The sequence below is a fragment of the Plectropomus leopardus genome, chromosome 19 (assembly GCF_008729295.1).
Source record: "Plectropomus leopardus isolate mb chromosome 19, YSFRI_Pleo_2.0, whole genome shotgun sequence".
In the NCBI taxonomy this organism is placed as follows: domain Eukaryota; kingdom Metazoa; phylum Chordata; class Actinopteri; order Perciformes; family Serranidae; genus Plectropomus; species Plectropomus leopardus.
The window spans coordinates 1,506,798-1,527,829 of NC_056481.1; the positions used below are offsets into that span (position 1 = coordinate 1,506,798).

At 40.3% G+C, this 21,032-nt stretch overlaps 1 pseudogene; it reads left to right on the top strand.

The window, feature by feature from the left end:
- Window positions 1-21,032, top strand: part of LOC121958975 — an 87,358-nt pseudogene that overhangs the window by 15,214 nt on the left and 51,112 nt on the right.

A 21,032-nucleotide genomic window follows, 5' to 3' on the forward strand; every position in this document is an offset into this window, starting at 1 on the left:
TAAAAATAGGCCCATTGTATATCACATTTTATATATTGTAAAATAACTACTTTTAATGTTGCGTGTTTCCTCTTCTTCTCTTCCGTATGTTTGTCTGTCATCTTGTGTGTGACGGGTTCGGTAAAGCAGACAGCGCCCCTCAGTGATGCAGCGCGTACATCACCACCCTCCGCTGCTTGTTACACACGAATCTTCCACTGCCGTGACGTTTGGTCACTTTCGGTCTCTCTCTCCACCCTCTGTCTCTCTGTCCCTCTTGATTCGGTCCATTAAAACTTCTGCAACTGTGCCATTTAACTATGAGACAGTTCATCAGTTTAATAAAAATAAATTAAAAAATGATAATTCAGCGAGAACCTGACCTGATTTAAGCCCGAGGAAAAGTGAGAACTTACAGCCCCGAATCAAAGTTCTAATACACAACACACCGAAATTTGGGATTCAGTGTCCTGACCAGCGACACTTTTCCGGAGATCAAACCGTGTTTTGTCTTCTCAGCGTGAACGTCAACATGACGGAGGTGGAGAACGAAAATGCAGCTTGTGTTTGTTTTTGTCTTGTAAGAGCATCCTTGTTGTCAGATTAACCAGCTGTCACGATGACGTTTTGTTCTCCCAGTGCAGTCTAACTGGTTTTGTAAACTGGTCCCAGTAGCTGCTGGATGAAGTTCCCGCTGTGGCACCTGGAAAAAAAAGAAGTCATAAAAAGTTAAATTTCCTGTCGCTGAGTGCAGAGAGAGAGACGGTGTGTGTTCTTACATAAGGTCTGGTTCTGCTAACAGTCGTCTCTCTGTGGACACACACCGGCCCCCGAGGGCCCCTGGTCGTCCCTGGGGACACACACACACACACACACACACACACACACACACACACACACACACACACACACACACACACGGCCTCTGGCTGGGACCTTTATGACTCAGGAGTTTTCAGGAACAAAGAGCAGAAGAAGTGTTTTTACTCGTGAGGTTTCTTGTGTGGGGTTTTTGGATTTTATACTGAAATCGTGTATCTGTTCTTGTTTAAAATGTGCTGCAGATATGATCCTTTTTAACATTAAAAAGACAATGGACCTTTTATAATTTGGAAGTTGAAATAACCAGTAGCTGCATATCGAATGTTAAAAGTCACCTTTGTGGCGGTAAATCGGTTATTTGTAATTTCAGATTTCTGTATTAGTTGTTACAAATGTTACAATCTGGATATAATCAGATTTATTGATCCTTTAAAAGCAGAGCAAACTGGTTTGATTTTTTTCAAAATCGGGGAGGAGGCGTCAAGAAACTCAACAATAAGTGCTTTAAAAACTTAGCAAGAAATTAGTAAAAAGGTTGGGGAAAAAATCCTTGAAATTAAGAGAAAAAACAACAGCCAAAGAAAGAAAGAAAAACAAAAACAAAAAAAGAAAATTACCTAAAAATGGCTCAAAATTAAAAAGTATTCATTTAGTGTTTTTTTTAATGCAACAGAAAAATAAATAATATAAATTGTTATATGGTTTTCTGGACCTTTTTCCTTATTTTCTTGGATAATTTTGCTAATCATCCCCTCTTTTTTAAAACTAATATTTAGGCAATTTTCTTGTCACGTTACCAACTTCTTGCAATTTGTGGGACATGTTAGCTTGAGAAACGTGTCTGATCACAGCACACAAAAAAAAGACGATCGGGGTTTTAAAGGGTTAATAAGGCGTTTGATTAAAGGCTCTGAGTCGGCAAACTGTTGATTATCACAAACAACAAAAAAAAGCATCCGTCACAGAAGCTGCTTTCATATTTTCAAAAAGACGTGGACACATTTCTCAGAAACATCTGTGTGATTTGAAAGTCTCTGTTGGATTGAGCCGTGTTGATGTGCGAGCGCGTCCGCGCAGCAGGAAGTAGCCAATCATCATCATCTCTGTGGTGATGCACCTGCAGGGCACGCTCCGTCCAACGTGCAGCCGTGACAGGCATCCAGCCAATAAGCAATCACAGCCTCACAGCGACTAATCCGAACGCTTTTATAAAACACGAGCGGTGGGGCTCGGCTCATCTGTGCACAAATTGGTCCACATGTCACATTTGTCATGTTTGTCATGCCGGAGCGTCGGCGGAGAAGCATCGCACCGCGTGCAGCTTTGTGACGGTTCAGAGTACAAACAGGAGAGAAAGTCGGTGAAGGTTCGTCCTTGGAGCCAGACAAAGTGTCAGGAAATTAAAATGTGCTTCAGACTGACTCAGAGTTTGTAGAAAGAGGAAGAAAGAGTGAAGGTGACGGATAAAAACTCTGAGCGGAGGCAGATGGAGCGAGAGGACGGCAGAGATGAATAAGTCAGTGACTAACAGATGGAAACTGAAACATGAAGACGTGTTTGGTGCCCTCGCTGTGGGTCCAGGCTGCACACGGGATCACGGCGGTCCTGACAGACATCACAGCTACCGCAAGGTCGATGAATTCGTCACAATCTGTAATCAAACTAAATTACTTTCGCTCTGCATCAGACTCTTTTCAAAGCACATTTGCAGCGCGCTCTTTCAGTCAGCCATATGTTAAAGCAGCACGTTTCTGTGCAACCGTTAATTTATCTGAACGTCTCAACAAAAACCAGCAATATTACGAGAATAAACTCGTAATATTACGAGTATAAAGTTGTAATATATTGAGAGAAAAGCTGTATTTTTGTGTGTGTGGGTTGGGATGTTTATTTTGGTTTTTTGGTTAATTTTCTTGAACTTTTTTTCAACGTATTTCTTGCTAATTTTGGGGTTATTACTTCTTAAGTTCCTCGTGGCCCTCCTCCCATGTTTAGAAACCATCAGAAACCAATTTTCTCATGTTTTAAAGCGTTAAGACACATTTTTACCAAGATGTTTTTGAAGGGCGAACTAAAGAAAAGTTTTCCTCCCTCCTGCAGTTTGTTCTCAGAGTCGCACTGAGCGCGCAGACCTTCTCCTTTACAGCTGCTGCAGTGAACAGTAGAGCGGCGGGTCCTCGAGTCTGCCCCATGTTGAGATGATTTACGGCCGGCCCTGTTCTGATTTCTGTGAATATCACCGTAATGTTCACAGTTTTCTTTCAGAGGTGCCACTTGAGTTGTGTGTCTCGCTCTGATGGCTTCTTGCCTTCTAAGTGGTTTTTGTTCGGCGCTGAACGCTCCACGCTGTGAGGTGTACAGCCGCTCGCTGGCATCAATGAACAGTCAACAGATTTCTCCCTGTGAGTTGAGCGATTGTCTTATCTCGGGGCCGGCGGGGGGGAAACCATCCGTCTGCACCAGAGAGCGACAGCGCCAAAACGTCCCGCTGCTGCCCTCATCACGATCCAGATGCAGCTGATCGGAGCAGGGCCGGAGCGAGAGCTAAACGTGAGCAGAGGAGAGGCGGCTGCTGCCGTTTACAGTCAGTTTCTGTGCCGGAGAGTCCGACAGAGCCGCACGCTCAGTGTGAGCAGCGATAATAACAGGAATCTAAAACACAGGCAATCAGAGAGGACGCCATGTTCCTGTCTGGGAGAGCCGAAGCTCAGCGAAGTGTTTAAAATGTCAGTGTGTCAGACTAATGGATCTGACCGTTTAAATCCATTACGGTCCCGTCCTAGCACTCACATCAAACAGGAGAACATCAAGTTACAGATGGAGACTGTCCTCCCAAATACGACTACCTTTTTTTAAGTTAAATACACAAATACGAACAAACCAATAACATGTAAACATTGTTAAAAAAAGACTATATATCTATAGATAGATAGTGTTTTTTTTTATATGAAGACAAAGACAGAAAAATAAACAATAAATAAATATGCATAATACTAATTTACCATTGAGGATCATTCATAAATCATTCGCAGATCTCAAATTATTCAAACTCATAGGTTGATAAATAGAGTGATGTTAATGATCATGTTACAGAATAACTTAATGTTATTTATTGATACACATTGGATATTATTATGAAATAGCAGGTGAGACAAATAGAGAAGATAAAAAAGAAGAAAAACTAAACATTCTTAATGATTTATTCTCATAGTAATCTCTATTTCATATGTTTCATTCACAAGATCTTTATATATATATATATATATATATATATATATATGTATATACTGTATATGCTGTCCATAATATTTATGATGGGAGCGAGGTAGAAAGTCAGGTTATGTGGAATAAAGAGCAACAAAGTCTGAGAGGAGGTTGGTGGACAGATAGGTCAAACAAACACAGGACTTAAACCCAGGAGACTGCTGTTCTTCAACGTCCGCCCAACTCAAACCATGATCTGTTTTTTTTTGGTGCAGCTGCTGATCTTTCCTGACGTTAACAAAATGTTCTTTGCGTGTTAACCTCACTAAACCTGTACCATATTTAAGATCAGCACTTTTATTTGTGATTTGCTTGTTAATCTGGCGGTGTTTGACACAAACTCCTCAGAGTTTCATGTTCGGTGGCGGAAAGAGAAGCCTGAGAGATGAGAGCTGACAGCATGGCGGTGACCTGCAGAGATGTCAGTGAGCAAACAGCAGCAGAGGACAAAAATGGATGCAGTAATGTCCGTGTAGAGACACAGATATGGCGGCTCCCTACACGGCCCTGCATTGTTTTTGCATCTTTAGGCCTTTAGTGCCCCTGAGGTGAGGAGGAGGAGGAGGAGGAGGAGGAGGAGGCCTCTGAGAGTGAAAGTGAGCACTTGTGCACAGACGGCAATTTCCCCTCACAGCGTTGTTTTCGGTTGTCAAGGCAACGGAATATTTTCACCCCACGCTGCACGAACCCCTGCCATTCCTCCATCAAATCAAAGCCCCCACTCCTCCACCCGCCGCATCCTTCATACATGACACCACCGATCAAACACACTTCACTTCCAAGGTCGAGACGCAGCGGTGGCTACTTCAGCCTGCAGGAGGAGCGGCGGTTTATAATCTCTGCTGTTATTCACCAGAAAAACCTTTCACAGCATTCATCCTCCCACACACGCCACTAGTTTGATTTACTTCAACTTAATATTTTGTGGTTTGAAACGGGAACACAACACTTGTTTTGCATAGATTTCTCATTTATTTATTTCTAAGAATTTTTATCTTTTCATCATGTTTCAGTCCGAAAGACGAAGGTCAGTTTCTGCATCCAGTATTTACTGTTTTACTGGCCTTCGCCTGCAGCAATTTTCATGTGATCCTTTCCTTGTTTTCTTTTGAAAAACTTTTTCACGGCTTGAAACAGATATTTCCATCCAACCTAAAATCTTTCATCCACAATGCTTTCGCTATCTCTTTAGTAACTTCATCCCCTTTCCCACTGGGCAAAACGCACACTAACACCCGCTAACGTCTGGCCTTTGTATTTTACGGTAAAGGTAACAATCAGCGTTCACTTTTTGGGTCAGGTGACTCTGTCAAATGATCCTGAAATTGCTAAATACGGGGTGCCACTACTTCAAAATGATTGCAATGGTTTTTCACAAAATTTGACCATAAATCAATAACCATTTGTACAAACATCTCCTGTTCCTGATGTTTCTCATTGTTCTCATGAAAAGATTTAAAATACAAACATATTACGAAAAAAGGGAGAAAGAGACTGAATCAATAACAGATTTAAAAAAAGAAGTAGCCCCTGTAAAGTTATCACTGGCCTCCATGCTGCTTTCATGCTGTGTTTTGGCCTGTCTGTAATGTTAAACGTGACAGAAACAAACAAAAAAAAATCATTGCCTGTGTATTTAGTTGATTCTTTGCAATGAAAGCATTACGTGTTTACACTCTGCCACAAACACAAATGGCGTTACGATGTAATGATGACACTCATCGTGTGTCAGATGAACACTTGCATCACGGATGTCCTCTCTGTTCCTTTCCTGCCTGATTGTGTCCACTTGTATAAAAGCTGCTGTCTCTGTGGACAGAGGTGTGTTAGTGTTGGACACGAGTGTGTCCTTCCTCAGCAGAAACATCAGTGTGCGGAGGAATAGATGTGTTGTAATATGTGTTTGCGCTCTGCATGATCCTGCATAGAAATGAATGATTTCCCTCTGTGTGTCTCCCTCTCAGAGTCTGGGAACCACGAGCAGATACGACACCAGGAAAAAGTAAGTGCGTCTTTAAGTGTCCTTTTGTCTCCTGAGTAATCTGCAGTCTTTCATCATCCTCGTCTTTTATTGTCCTCTTCATCGTCTGTCTGTTACCCTCACTCTATGTTTTCTGCTCTTTGGCACTGAAATTGAAATATCTCCTGGCGCTGTGAGCAATAAGTCATGATTCAATATAACAGGAGGCATGACCTTTTGCTGTATGTTTTTTTTTTCTGAGGGGAAAAAATATCTCAGAAAACCGGATTATGTCAGTGCCTTTATTGTTTCCATTTTCACTCAGTGAAATTCTGTAGTAGAAATATTTGTATCTGAAGAGAGAAACCTTGAATGCAGTTTTTTAAAAGAGTTCACAGCAAACTCGGAGAAAGGAAGCAGAAACTCGGGCTGCTTTCAACCCTGTTGAGGGAAAAAAAGTTAACTGGTAACTATGGTAACACATATGCTCGTCATATTCCTCATCAACATTAGACATGAAAAGAAGAACCTCAGGTTCAGAATTGTGTTTTATTGCAGAGTACGTTTACGCATACAACAAATTTGACTCTGCGTTTTGGTGCAAAACTACTAACACAGAGGAACAATAAAAATATAGTAACTTTAAATAGAATAAGATAAAAACACTTTAAAGAGAATAAGATGTAAATAAGCAAAGCTGTGATGTGCTTTTGTTTATTTTAGCAGCTCTTTCAAAAGTTAGTGAGCTCACAGTATTTATGAAATGAACTGACAGAAAACTGGGCGTTACGGTCATTTCCACGCAAATCTCAGCATTTATCAATGTGGACGCGATCGAAGGTTACGATCAGATCTCACATCAGGTCTCCGCTCGCGTACGCAAGTTTGAGTCAGTGTGGAGTTACGGTGCCGCAAAGTAAATTTGGTTCAGTTGGAGGATTATTAGACCATTTTTTGACTGGCATCGATGTGTTTGAAGCCTCTCTAAAGGACTATCGACCCGCTCACAGATCACAGTTGCCTGGTTTTGTGGGGCTGGCTCTGTGGGGCTAAATGTGGGACTGGTGAAAAAAAAGTTGTATGTAATTGTTGTAATGAAATATGAAAATATTATAATTATAAATATAGTTTCCTGGACATTTTTTGTCTTTATTTAGACATTTTTTAAACCCTCGCTTCTTTTTTAAAACTATTTTTTAGTAATTTTCTTGTCATATTCTTTAATTAATTTCTTGCAATTTATTGTACATTTCTTGCCAATTTGGTGATAGCCTTTTCACCCCATGTTTTCTAAATTAATCAAGGTCAAATACTGATGACAATCCAGGTTTCAGAGGATTGATATATTAGATCCAGTATCACACAACAAAAACAGGTTTGCAGAAACGCACAACGCCAACCTTTATTCTGGGATTTCCAACACCGCACAGTCCAAAGCTCATGTTGCAGTGCTGGAAACTCAGGGAACTGCAGTCTTTCAGAAAACTGAAAGGAAAAAATTATGTATTTTAAAATTTACTAATAACTCTAAATTGCTTGAACTCCCGTCTGCTAGACGGAGAGAAAAATCCACTTTAGAGTTTTCAAACTGAACTCTTCATTCATAAAAGCTGACGTCACAAACAGACAGAAGACGTCAGCGGCATCTTCACCTCGCTGCTTTCCGCTCTGATGAATAAATCCCGTCTGATTTCGAGCGTCAGGCTGCTCTCCTTGAGCCGAGGACTGCTTTTAGTTATTGAAAGGTGTTATACATCCAGACAGCACTAATGGATTTTCATGGCCGCGAGCCTCTGCAAAAGAGAAGAGAAGCGGCACCGACGATTCAAAAAGATGACACAAAAAGGTCTTTAATGCAGCTAAAAATAGCTTTTCAGTATTTTATATTTATGTATTTGGTTTATGATTTTATGCTGAAGTTAAAGTTGTCTTCTTCCTGTTTGAATTAGAGACCTATAAAGAATTTAGTGTCCTCAGAGCGAGCTGTGTGACTCAGGTAAATGAGTGATAACTAAACCAAACTCTCTGGGCCTGACATGCCTTTAACCCCTCAACATTTTATGCATGAAGTCTACTCAAAAGTGTTTATGAAGCATAAATCAAAGCACAAAAACAAGTCTGTGTTACATCTTCTTAGCCAGCTTCACTCCAACTCATGAAAACTAAATTTTACACTTCTATTTATAATTTATGGTCCATAAGCCTGATTTACATGAAATTATACCAGATTTTTTAGGAAAAAAAATGAAATCCTGAATTATATTCAATATATTTGGGATCAATGTTGACAAATTATCACAGACCAAAATATGTCAAAAATCAAAACCATTTCAAATTATTTCAGTGGCAGCAAATAATTAAAATTAACTCAGGTTCCACTTTTTATTAAACATTTAGTATAATTTATCACCCAATTCTGTTTTAAATTGTTCACTGTTTATTGTACAGATCACCATTAGTCTTCCTGGACTCCATGACAACGTAACACCACATTACAACAGAAACAAACTGATAAAAATTTCAATAAAATAATAAAATCAATAATCAATAATCAATAAAATAAATAAGTGAACAAATAAAAAAAAAATAAAACATGGTAACGGTAATACGAAAATAAAAGTCTTTAACTTCAATAGTAATCAAAGATTATAAAAGTTAATTCATCAATTAATCAACTACCAATATAAATAAAACAAAACACAACAAAAAATATCAAATATTATTCTTAACAATTTTACTCAAAAATCTACATAAAGCAACCATTTGAAAAATACTTGCCGAAAAAAGCCCAAATATGAACGAACACAACACACCGCAGCTGCTCAGAGAGACGGTACGTCCCAGAAACATTTTCGTTTTAAACTCGACTAAAACAACAACGACCTCCTGCAAACATGAGCAAAATGATACATATATGATACACACAGAATCAAAACCTCACGTTACTTCATGTGCGCGGAAATAAGATATAATTTTCTGTTTAACAGCAACTTTTCCTTTCTAGCCAACTTCACTCCAACTTATGAGCACACATTTTTAATATCTATTTGGATTTTAGGGTCAATAAACCTGATTTACATGAATTTGTACCTAATTTTGAACAAAAAGTAGCAAAAAAATCTGAATTATTTTCAGTATGGTAAGGATTAGTGAAACATGCTGATGGATTATCACAGAATCATTTATGTCAAAGTTTAGTCAGAAACTATCTGAGCTTGAGATGCATTTAAAAGTTCAGTTTTAGGGCTGATTTTGGAAACAGGTGCCTGTTTGTAGTTAACCTCAGAGGGTCGAACCCTAAAAAAACTCTGACTCTCACACTCTAACTACGGCTGCTCGCCGATTATTTTGGTCAGTATTGAAATCACGATTGTTGGCCACGATTACTCATTGACTTTGTAAACATGTTGCTTTTATTGAACATAGAAAAACTTTACTTTATTTTCCCTTCATACGTTTCCCCCTGAGCCTCTTCAAATTTCGTAATTTAATTCCCGTTGAGCTGTTTGTATACAGTCTTTAACTGATGACTGCGCTGCGCTGGATGTCGATGGGTTTTCCTTTTCTCCTTTTGTTGTTTTATTATTTGGCCGCTTTGCGTTCAAACTTAAGATGATTAAAAGGATTTGACGTGTTGCCACGTGGTGCAGACGCCAACATGCAGCAAATCTTGCAGTTAGTTTTTTGCTTCACGCCCGACGCCTCGTATCCAAAGTGTTCCCACACACCCGAATTTGTTCTGCCTAATTTGCTCACCAAACGCTGCTGCTCTTCTTCCGTCATCTTTCCTTGCACTGACACAACTCGCCTCTCTGGCCGTATCGGCTGCAAGAGTTGAGCTCAGGCTGAGGGGAGGAGGGCCAAAAGGTGCATGCGCGTGGCATTCAGGGCACGAGACAAAACGAGGGAAAACTTGCAAAACCGAATGTGGAAAAATAACCGTTTTTTCTTGATTACATTTTTCTTGTAATTGTTTGGAGCCGAAATTTACCGTCATCGTACCGTGACCCCGTACTGTGACGGTTTGGCACAAATACACAAACTACTACAGACCTGCTGTCCGCTTCAAATAATCTGCAGATCTGAGAGCGAAGATGAAGACTGAGGAGAAAATGACACGGTCGGTCTGATTACAGACTCGAAAATAAATGTCTCTGACAAAGAACAAATACATTTTTCTTAGATCTACAGTCTGTGAGGCAAAACAACTGCGTGTGTGTGTGTGTGTGTGTGCGTGTGCGTGTGTGTGTGTGCGTGTGCGTGTGCGTGTGCGTGTGCGTGTGTCTGTGTCTGTGTCTGTGTCTTAACAGCTGTGCAAAACACAGATCTGTGTGTTTGGTCTCTTCAGTTCACCCTGCTGAGAGTCAAATTGCCTTTTCATTTTGTTCAATGGACCAGGTGACACATTATTTCACACACACCAACGCTGTGTGTGTGTGTGTGTGTGTGTGTGTGTGTGCGCGTGTGTAATAGATCAATAATCCGCCTCTGTCGGCTGTTCAGTGCTTAATAACAAACACCCCTCTGCTCCTGCAGATCAATATTTATCATAATTGGTTTGCGGGTCAGCAGATGAGTAAACTGATGAAAACAATGAAGCAGTTAATTTGTGATGTTCATTGATGATTGATCTTCAGTTTTGTGTATTCTGATGTAGTCGTCGCAACATTTTTTAGAATGTAACTGTCCAGCAGAGCGCGCTGTTTGACGGGACTCACTGCACGTACTCATGTGAGTCTTAAAGCTAAAACTCCTCAAAACTCCTGCTGCATTTTCACTTTTATTTAAACTTTTAGTTCACGCTGCAGCTGCCTAACAGAGCGCGTCCAGTTTCCTGGACTATGCACAGAACATTTTAAGTCAAATGAAAAGGTAGTTAAAAAATAGGAAGTTATCGCTTCATCACGATAGCTTAAAACAAAACACTATTTGACAAGTTTGCCAGTGCCCTAAAGTTTTTACTTTGCAACCTGTGTGGTTTTAAACTGCTTAAATTTCATATTCTAAACACTTTATAATCCTATTAATACCTCTTGACTAAACCAAAAAGGTTAAAATTCAGAAAATTAATGAATATTTGATATTTATGATCAGGACTGATGTTGGTAAAAAAAAAAAAAAAAAACCTGCTCTATCAAAGTAGAAACTAATATTTATGTACAATATATTTAGACCCTGATTTTGAAAAGCACATTTTGTGTGCAGAGAGTGTGAGTACTGCACAAAAAATAATAATAAAAAACACTGTTGCTGCTAATCATTGACATATCCCAGGCTGTGACAGTAAAAAAATCTACTTTGCATGTAGTATATTAAAAATAATTCTTTGAAAGTAGAAAAAAAAAATTTAAAAATATTTTTAATAGGCTGATTTTGAAAAGCGCACTTTGTGCACAGAGCAAGACAAGCATGTTTAATATTCAAATATTATTATTAATATTATTAAAATAATAGGGTTAATATGCTTTATTTATTTGCCACTTTGCTACAATTTAATACATAATTAATGTAAAATAAATACATAAAAAATTATTTAAATTGTTACGAGATGCCAAAACCCGGCCGAGAGGTGTGTGAGGCTGACAGAGGGGATGTTACAGTGTGTTTCAGCTGCAGTGCAGACTTCATCTCACGCTTCAGTCCTCCGTGACTCTACATGTGGAATAAACGCTGTGACTGCACGAGACTTTCGGGAACTGTTCACTTAAATGTCAGACGCAGAGACAACAACAACAACAACAACAACAACAACAACAACAACAACAACAACAACAACATCAACAGCATGATTTACGGGCGAAGCGTTCAACATCAAGAACATTTAAAAACATCCACAACGTCTGAAAATGCTCCATAATTCCACTGAACTGCAGCACCAGTGAACGCAGCATATTCCACTGAGAGTACACACACACACACACACACACACACACACACACACACACACACACACACACACACACACACACACACACACACACACACACACACACCAGGCCTCATCAGCATATTACACTTTACTTTGTGGGATTTATTGAAGTGGGATTGTTGGAGTGTGCAGACGAGGGGTACCACTTTACTGCAACTGTTATATGACACACACACACACACACACACACAACACACACACACACACACACGCACATACGAACTGAGGGGCCCAAGGTAGCCATTAAGAATAATGGCCTCTGGCTATGCGTTGCCATGGCGATTGAAAGGAGGAAAGAAAGGCAGGTTCAGTGGAGCTGATGAATGAAGGAGAGACTGCAGCTCTGCGTCTCCTCTGGAGGACGTTTATGTCCTCAGCTTCTCCGACATAAGACGCTTTCCTCTCAGTCGTCTCTTTACGCCGCAGATTTATCTTCTAATATTCTTCTTCTGCCGGGAATATCTGTCCGTTCAACTGGTGACGGTGAAAATGTGAACTGTGCAGCGTTATGTCGTCCTCTGCAGATAAAAAGAATAACTCGCATTCATTTATACGTCAGTACAGACCCGCCGCTTTAAACGCCACAAAATGTTATTTTCTGATGCAAACGAAACTCCTGCTGAGTGTTTTATCGTTTACTGGAGAACATAGTCATAACACCTGACAAACTCATCTGGTTATTACAAACAAAAAGACGTTCAGTAGCATCAAAGTCTGTTGTATCCAGCACTGACCGACTTTAATGAGAATATTTTCTAATGGATCAGGAAAGCAAGCAAACTTTTTTTATATAGCACATTTCATATCAGGTGGAAGCACAAACAAATGCTGTTAAGAGACCATAAAGTGAATCTGATCCACTCAAGCTAAAAATACAACTCATAAAATAATAATTAAGATGAACCAATAAAGGATAAAAAAAAAAATGTGTTGGAACTAATAAAAAAAAAGTTAAAAGTGAATATAATAATAAAAATAATACTAAAGGTGGACCATTGCAAAAGGACAATACATGTGAATTAAAATGAACAACAGAGAAAATAGAATAAAATAAAAATAAGAATAAGAATAAAATAAGATATATAGATTGTTGTTGTTTTTCTTTTTCTTTTTTTGTTTTTGTTAACAAAATTTTTTGTTTTCTTTCATTTTTTTTTACTCTTTCTTTTTTAACTAATTTTGATGTAATGCTGTTACTTTTTTCCCGCTAACTGTTGGGCCATGTCTTAAATTGCTCCTTGCTTTCTGCCCGTGTGTCTTGATTGAAGAAATTAAAGATGACTTTGGTAAATTGAAGTGGAAAAACTGCGGTGTTGAAAGTGTTTGAGACAGTTTTATTTCGTCTGTCCCCCCCTCGGCCTTCATTAGAGGGTCACATCTCTAAAAGGCTAACAAGGAGCGAGGCCACGCGGAGCCCTAACACTGATCAATAAATCAATCTTTACGCTCACTGGGAGCCGTAACGAGGCTCACACTGGTGCGTCGTGGCCTCGGCTCTGCAGCTGAGCTCTGGCGTTTCGGTGTGAAATGAATTCACTGATAATGTTTCCCTCCAGCTGACGTGTCTCCTCTGTGGGAGGACGACGAGCTTCCTGGTTCAGGAGATGAGACGGTTTCGTGACAGTGATGAAAGGTGGGAGGAGGTGTCAGATCTCCCTCCGCCGGGATAATAACACTCTGATTACGCATTAATAAATGAAATATATCTGTGTGTTTTCCCTCCACATTTAAAAAATGACGCCGAAATCTGCCGCCATGTTTAATTATACGACTGTTAATCCACACGAGAGCAGAGACACACAAAAGAGTCCTGACTGTAAACTCATCAACGCTTTTAGGACAGTGACAGCGGATTAAATAAAATTAGGCGCCAAAACACCACTGATGCTGGAAAAAGACACACAAAAATGACAGGAAGTGGTGACGAACAGGATTAATGTGTTTGCTAATCTGACGTCTCCAAAAAATGAGAATATAAAGTTATTATTGACAGTCAGGTGCGGGGGGTGTGTGTGTGTGTGTGTGTGTGTGTGTGCGTGCGTGCGTGCGTGCGTGCGTGCGTGCGTGCGTGCGTGCGTGCGTGCGTGCGCGCGTGCGTGCACGCATGTCCGACGACGGCCCGCTTCAGCGTGGACACAGCTTGGTCGTCTCAACGTCTTTTTTTTTTCTCCTGAATTCATGTTGAACTCACACACACACACACACACACACACACACACACACACACACACACACACACACACACACACACAGGTGCGGCAGCAGAGTGTGTGTGTGGAGTTTGAAGTGGTGGTTGGATGTGAGACGAGGGGGGCGTTCTCGCTTCTTTGCGAGCGTGATTATTCAGTACGAGCCGAATCGATGGTGTGTGTGAGGGCATTCATTGAAAACCTGAAACGACCTGTACGACACACACACACACACACACACACACACACACACACACACACACACACACACACACAGGAACAATAGAGTAGCGTCAGTCGTGACTGGAAGTTTTCTGACTCATCGGCTCATGAGATCTTTCTCTCTCTTACTGTGTTATTTCTCCCTCCGTCCTCCCACTCTCTCTGCAGCTTTACTTTCAGTCTGCAGCTCTCACTGCTCCTCTGACTCCCCCTCTCCCCCTCTCTCCCTCTCCCCCTCTCTCCCTCCCCCCTCTCCCCCTCTCTCCCTCTCTCTCTCCCTCTCCCCCTCTCTCCCTCTCCCCCTCTCCCCCTCTCCCCCTCTCCCCCTCTCCCCCTCTCCCCCTCTCTCCCTCTCTCCCTCTCTCCCTCTCCCCTCTCTCCCTCTCCCCCTCTCTCCCTCTCCCCCTCTCTCCCCTCTCTCCCTCTCTCCCTCTCTCCCTCTCCCCCTCTCTCTCCCTCTCCCCCTCTCCCCCTCTCTCCCTCTCCCCCTCTCCCCCTCTCTCCCTCTCTCCCTCTCTCCCTCTCCCCCTCTCCTCTCCCCCCTCTCTCCCTCTCTCCCTCTCTCCCTCCCTCTTTTCTCCTCTCTAAACTCGAGCTGCTGGTGCTCTGTAGTAAATCGGTCACAAGTAATCTTTTCATTTCTCACAACTTTCTTAGTAACTGCGGTGGATCAGAGGTGGTTAAGTCCTCTGTTGTAGATTTTTTACACAAAAACATCAGAGTTTGTACAGTCATGAAAAATCTGGAAAAGTCATGGAATTTGCAAATAGCGATTTCCAAGACTAGAAAAGTTTTGAAAACTAAATATGCGCTAAGGTCAGAAATTTGAATATCAGACAATAGTTTGTGCTTTTGTAGTTTCTGGCTGTGATGAATATTGTATTTTTTGAAAAAAAACTAAAACTTCCCAAGAAAATTTTTCAGGAGAAAACAGGCCATAATATTTCTTTAAAATCTGCCAAAACATTGAAAAAAAATTCAGCAAGAAATTTTAAAGAAAGATTTGCCCAAAATGTTTAAACTGGCATTGCAGTAAACTGATGCTGTCTGTTTCAGTGAGGCGACGTTGCAGTGATGCAAAGTTGCAGTGATGCAAAGTTGCAGTGATGTAAAGTTGCAGTGATGCCGGCTTCAATTGGAGTGATATGAAGTTGTGAGTTGCAGTGTTTCTGTGGCTCTGAGTTGCAGTGTTGCTGTAGTTGCAGTGTTGCTGTAGTTGCACTGTTGCCGTGGACCGTGTTGTTGATGCGGCGTGCTGAGGGAGTCTGTAAGTGCAGGATAACCGTCGCTGTGTGACACCCGGAGAGGCGCTAAAGCGACATTTGTGTGATTGATGCGAGTCATTTCCTCGCTGTCACACACTCCCCGAGGTGCTGCTGGGAAAACTCCCACACACTCATAAACTCTCTCATGATACACACACACACACACACACACACACACACACACCGTATAGCCCATTAAAGTTCTGTCTGCTCCTGCCGTACTGCTGAATCGTGACTCGACAACCTGACAGCTACAAGTCGTTACGAGTGCCGAGACAACAATAACTCCTCAGTCAATCAAACACACAGAAGGTGCTCGTGTTATGAGTATTTGTTCTGCAACATTTCACTCAAACAGCTTGTTTGTCTGCGACGGTCGTGACTTTTACTTTGTAAATCAAACGCAGTGTTTAACATCGTCTGTGTGTGTGTGTGTGTGTGTGTGTGTGTGTGTGTGTCTGTCCTCAGTAACGACCTGTAAACAGACTTTTAGCGTTTTTGACGCACAGCTCTTATTCAGCAGCTCACATGTTGCTCAGCGTGAGGACGACACTCTGAAAACACACACTTTTTATTTTCAAGGTAACTAAAGGGTTACATAAGGTCCTTTTAAAATTCAGGGACACGGGTGACATTTACATCGATGCGCCTGCAGCCACACGCATGCAGAAACATTGGAATTATGTGGGAAAGTTTTAAAAGACATTGAATTTATCAATAGAAAAAGTACGGCTTTCACTGGTATTAAAATGTCTTAAATCAGTATTTCAAAAGGAATTAAAAATGCTCAGACATGGCAAGTATTATTTAATGAGTTTTTTTTACGTTGTATTGTAAAATCTAAAAATAAATGTAACATCTTTTTTTTTTATTAAATAAAAATGACAAAGAAAATTTGCCAACAAAAGTCAGATTTTTTTTTTTTTTTCAGTATTAACCAGTATGTACAATGGTTAAGACCAACAAAATTAGGTTAAAAAGGCACACAATATAGTTAAAAGGGTACAAGTTAAAAATATACAATGCAGTTTGACAATATGAGTGTATAAAATCTAAAATATAAGTGCTGGTTGGCCGTTGGTTGTAGTCTTTGCAGAGTGTTCATGTGCAACTTTTTGGCCGAGACAAGAGGCGACGTGAGGAGACGCAGCAGTTCTTTGATGATTGTTTGGTCTGTCTGGGCCTTAAAAGCTGCTCAGCGTCGTCTAAAATCAGATATTTCTCCTCAAAAACCCCCAGTTTGTCCGGTCACGACACGAAACAGTTAAACGGTCCTGAGTGCAGCCGCTCGCACATCGTCAGCCAGCAGTTAGTCATCAGCGTGTCTCCCCCGCCGTCCGCTCTCTTCTTCAGTTTGATAGTAACCAAAAACAGCCTCCAGGTGACCTCGTCTTTAACCCGTCTGCGGAGAACATCCTGTTCAGCACGACGGCGGCAGCATCGCAGACGCGGACAGGATGTGAAAAAGAGGCAGACAGGTTTCCACACCTCCACTCCGTCCTCTCTTCATCTCCTCTTTTTCTGATTGGCTTGTTTTAATTGGAAAATAGTGCAGCAGGTTTAAGTCCTGCAGCCCTGCCAGTACTGCATGTTGTTGGTAGCAAAGTACTTTTACTAAAATACTTAAAAACACTTTTGCATTTACTTTTAACTAATGAGAAGGGAAGATTGTACCTTTAACATTTAAGAACGCGACATCTCGAGAACGTCTGGATGGAATATGCTCAAATTTGACAAAAACTCCCATAAAGATTCAGTCATGGACTGATTTGATTTTGGTGGTCATAGGTCAAAGGTCAAGGTCACTGCGACATCGGCTGTCTCATTTTCGTGAAGGCACGCCTTGAGGGATTTCTTTCTAATTCGGCGCAAACGTCCACTTTGACACGACCATGAAGTGAATACATTTTTTGTGGTTAAAGGTCAAAATCGTCTCATGCTCAGGAAGGTGATTTCACAAAAAACACTCTGAGGGAATTATTTCAAATTTGGCACAAATGTTCACCTAAACTCAAGAAATTAGAATTTGTTGGTCATAAGTCAAGGCCGCTGTGACCTTGAGTCCGTCTCATTCCCATCAATAATATCTCAAAAACACCTTAAGGAAATCTTCTTAAATTTGACCAAAAAGCATCTGCTGAGATTAATGAAGGAATTCAGGAGAATTTGGTTAATAGTCAAGACATTTTTTTAAGAGGTCAAAAGTTCACTGTGGCGTCATAATGTCGTGCGTTTGTAATGAACATACATAATTTGTAATATTATCTTTGAGACTCAAACATGAATCATTTTCTGCCTGAAATATCAGCCGTCCAGCTCTCACACTGATTCTTTAATTCTTCGTGCAGATCCCGACAGCTGAGTGACAAATGTGATATTTCAGTTTTCTGAAGCTAAACAACATTTCGACGTGCCGTCTTCTTCTCTGGATTTGACCTCGTGTCGTGTTGACGTGCGACAGAAATCTTTCTGATCCGTCATACAAACACTGCAGTTTTGTTTTCATGTAAATGAGATTTGGCCTCACATTCGGACACGACGGCATGCAAAACTGCAGAAATATTTCCATAATGAGATGTGTATTGTGTGTGTTTTCACACACGCTGACAGGTGATAATAACGCCGCGGTGATGCAGCACAGCACCAATATTCAAATGAGGACATTGAAGCGGCTGCATGTTGGTATAAACCTGCCTGAGCCTTTCATAGTGTTCTTCTCCGTCTTGTGTCCCCTCCGCCTCTCTGCTTCTTCACCTGTTGGTCTTCAATGGGAACCATGGAAACGGTGCTCAGCCAATGAGCAGCCGCCGCCGCCGGTTGCGGCTCAGCTCGTCTCCCCGGCAGCGGCTGGCGGGATGTTGGCACATTAATTGTTTGGAGTTGTTTGTGATGTCAAAACAGTGTTATTGTTTGTTGGCGTTCTTTATCCTGGGCGTTTTTGTCCCTCGGCCGGCGGCTGCAGGCTCGGCTGTAGCTCCTGACGCAGCTCCAATCGAGTGAGCAAAACTCTGGAGACATTTCAGATTTTTCTTCACGCTCAGACTCAAACCAGCAGTGAATTTATGCATCCATTAAGTATTGTTTGTGTATCTACAGCCTCGTATATCGTCCTCCTCTCTGCCATAGAGCTCCAATGTGGTTAACCCTTTAGGGCCCACTGAAATACTACACATACTCAAAGTGCTCTGTGCACAAAATACGCTTTTCAGAATCAAGCTTTAGAAAATATTACACATTAATATTATTTTCTACTTTGACTGACTTTATTTTTTTAACCACCATCAGCCAACAAACATAAATATCAAATATTCATAAAATGTCAAAATTTTAACCCTTTAAATGCCAGGTTTTTGTCATGATGTCACTATGTTTTCAGATGGGAAAAAAAACACACAAAAAAAATTATTTTCAAAATACTGTATTACATGCTAAGTGGATTATTTATTTATTTGTCTATTGATTTATTTATTTTTATTCATTTTTTGCTGCTGACAGTCTGGGATATGTCAGTGATTAGCAGCTACATTGATTGTGGTCACCTCGTGGAAGTAACATGTATTTTCTCCATATGAAAATACAAAGTGTGGCCGTAATTGGTATTAAAATGTCAATTAAAATTAATTTATCTTGCAAAAGTAATTAATAAATTATAAAATTGGTATTTTTTAAAAATAATTTACTGAATGTCTCTTGCATAACTGGATGACTTGAATAAGACAAATACTCAAAAGAGCACCAAATGTGTATTGATCCGCCCCTAAAAATAGTCCCTAACAAATGTAGTCTTTCCTCCTGATTTTTTAATAAAAACCACAGTAAGCAGATTTTTAAGGAAATAACTGAGATTCTTTTTATCTGCTAATTCAGATTTACATATTTTCAGACTGTGTTCACAGCTGAGTGCTTTGAAGGTTGCACCACTTGACATTAGCTTCTGCATTTGCTGAATTTAAAGATTTTTGTGGGATAAATGGATAAAAGGATTTTCTCAGTTAAAACATAAAGATGGTGCAGAGGGAGAACAGTGCAGCAGCTTCTTAGCTCAGAGGCGTCAGTCTTAATAACAGTTATTACCCAGCGCTGTCGGCCTAATGAGCCGCTCCATCGCCGTCCACCCAGCGGCCTTTACATTGACCCTATAGATTACACTGTTGTAGAAAAAAGTATGTAAAAGGCAGCAGGGCCGAATATGTGGCAATGAACCTATGTGATAATATAGTTTTGTAAAATGGTGTGTTTGATTTTTCGATGCACCTGCACTTTGATACCAGCATAAATATTCCTATTTTTTTTAAACATGTAAAAAAAAAAATAGATAAATGATAATAATACAAAAAAACAACAATGATAAAGAAAATTCTCAATAAATCATATAAATAAGTATTTTAGCTGTAAAAATGAGTAGAAGCCAATACTTACGATACTTTAAGAGCCAACTAAAGACACATCTGTTCAAACAAGCATTTGGGTAATTTGGCTGCACTAACTCTGTGTTTTCTTCCTGTTTTGTGTGTTTCTGTCGTGCATTGTCGTGTTTTCATAATGTTTCGTCCAAACTTTAGATGTTGTGGCTCGGGTAGTCGCGTTGCTTTTATTCTTGTATGTTGTGTGTTGCCCTTATAAAGCTTTCTGTGAGCGATGTCTGTGAAAAACGTTACACATGCAACACATTTTACTTCATTTACTTACCAAGTTCATCCAATTGGATGTTTTTGACTTTCTGCACCAGTTTTCCCAAATTCCGCTTATTCCAAACAGTTCACATGAAAACAAAACAAGAACATAATTTTTCCAAATAAAACAGAAAGAAATGACACAAACCAAAACTGAGTACATGTCTTGTACAAATTCCTTTTAAATCATTTTAACTTTCTCTGATTTGGGACAACTTTGGATGCAGTTGTGGTTATAAATGTTTAATGTACATGATTTAAACCAGTTTGAAGTCGGCCAGATCTTTAAGTTTCTGCGCTTTTAATTTGATTGATTGGCAATGGATTTTTTTGATTATAATATCATCAGATGGAGACAAAATTTAAAAATTAAAAATAAAAGAATTCTGCGGCACAAAAACTCATAAAACTCTATAAGAAGATTTTAAACTAACAAGCTGAACCATTTTCTCCTGAGAACATTTAACAAATGAAAACATTCAGCTTTTATTTCCTTTTATGGTTTTTTATTGGCTTTTAAAAATGAAGCTAAATGATTTGAGGTTTTCTGCACATTTTGAAACAATTGTGCGTGTGTGTGTCTGTGTGTGTGTGTGTCTGTGTGTGNTGGGGTGGGTATGTGTGTGTGTGTGTGTGTCTGTGTTTGTGCATGTATGTGTGCGTGTGTGTGTGCATGGGTGTGCGTGTGTGTGTGTCTGTGTGTGTGCGCGTGTGTGTGTGTGTGTGTGT